The following is a 2,014-nucleotide window of genomic DNA, read 5'->3' on the forward strand; positions in this document are numbered from 1 at the left end:
GGGCGCCCTTTAGGGGTGCCTGGGCGCCACTTGTGTAGGGAAACATCTTCAAAACTTCATCTTCTAAGCTTTTCCTTGGTTCTCCACTTTCAATAGCTTAAATGCCCTTCCAAAGCAAACAAAGTTCCTACAAAATTTGAGGAATTAGTGATGAAAACTAGTGTGTATAACCTAAGCTGAATTTATTCATAAAGTTAGATCAAAAAGAGGATTAAGCGTGTCTCAAGCTTCAAGAGTGTTGATTTGGCAAGAAAATTGCACCATAGATAATGGTAAAAATTACCATTGTCAACAACCCCAAACTTGAAACTTTGCTTGTCCTCAAGCAAAAAGGGGGAACAAGGCTTAGACAGACAATTCAATTCCAATGAATCAACATTCACGACAGATAGGATCCAATCAAGCTTGCTCATCATGGTAAAATCAACTTGAGAAGATGAATCTTTGACAGAGAAAATTGCAACCATGGTGCTTACAGAACAAGAATCACAAGAAATATGTCAGGTTTTAAAAGGGATCAACAAGCATGGCAAAAGTGTTCTCAACACTAACATGGACCCTTTCCTCACCAAAGAAACTGTTTCTCTCAAGCACACTGGTGTACAAGGATGTGCGTTTCTCACTCTTATCAACACAAGGTCACATAATTCAACTTTGCCTTTCATTTCTACCACAATGAATACATTCACCTGCAAGTTTGCATCACAGGGACTTTCAAGGCTTGTATTTTGGTTGGGCTAAAAAAGAATTTTGGTTTTTCTAGATACAAAACACCTTTAGCTAAGAGTGCATTCAAATCAGCAAGTCAACATAATCCTCTTCTTAACTTCAAGCAATTACAACCAATTTTCAATTCTCTTTGCAACTTTTCATCTATTGATTCTTTTTCTTGATCTTGTTCCTTTTTCTTCTTTTTCTTCGCATTTTTCTTTTTGCTTTTCTTGTCATTTTCTTTTTGTAACCTCAACCACCCCAAACTTAAACCATTTTCCTCTACCAAAATGAATGCTCTACTTAACTCAAGGTAAGGAGGTCAAAGTTTTCAATATTGGTCTAAAGGTTCAAGAATGGGATCAATGTTTCTTCCAGGTTCACAGGGTTACAATAGTTCTTGGGTTCAAAACATAGACAAGATAGAAGAACAAGATGACCTTGATCACATGAAACAAGCAAGTAAATGATTCCCATAGAGACAATCAGGCAAAATCAATTGAGATTCCAAAGTGAAATCATTCAACAAAAATTCTGAGGCACAACATCTCACTAGGTTTCTTAGGGTTCCACATTTTTGATTTCAAACACTATTCCCTGTATATTGACCACAAGAAAAACCTATCATAATCTCAAACAATCATGAGCAACCATAATCAAATCTTCACATCTCATTTCTATCATCTCAGAGAAATCACACAATTCGAGCAAGCACACAAAAATTTCCACAATCACAAAGAGTACTTGATATCAAAACATTGTCATCAAACTAACCATCAAGCAAAGTTCAAACATTTAAAAGAGAAACTGAACTAGAAATTTAACAAAAAAAAACTGAAATTAAAAACATGACAGAAAAATAAAAGGTATCCACAATATGTAGTGCAGTGACTGAGCCTGATCCATAAGCTTCAGTCATCCTCCTCCTCCTCGTCATCCTCATCACCATCAACATCCTCAACCTCAATGGCGCCCTCCTCAGAATCCTCATCATCCTCGATAATCTCTGTGCCAGTGATGAGTCGATATTTTATCGACTTCACTTAGTTTATTGTGTTAGAATTAATCAGTGAATTGTGCTTAATTTTGCGGTATTTTCCCGTTTTTCCTAAATATGCTTAATTTGACCAGAAATTCTAATTTTAATTAATTTGAATATTCTGAGCTAATTATTTGCATTATTAACTGCAGGGAAATTTTGGAGATATATTTTGGAGCATTGGGAAGGAGACAAAATAAATTCAAGACTCAACTATTAGACATTTTAATTTTAATTGTATTGTAATTTTTATTGTTTAAACTT

The sequence above is a fragment of the Vigna radiata genome, chromosome 2 (genome assembly GCF_000741045.1).
Source record: "Vigna radiata var. radiata cultivar VC1973A chromosome 2, Vradiata_ver6, whole genome shotgun sequence".
NCBI lineage: Eukaryota > Viridiplantae > Streptophyta > Magnoliopsida > Fabales > Fabaceae > Vigna > Vigna radiata.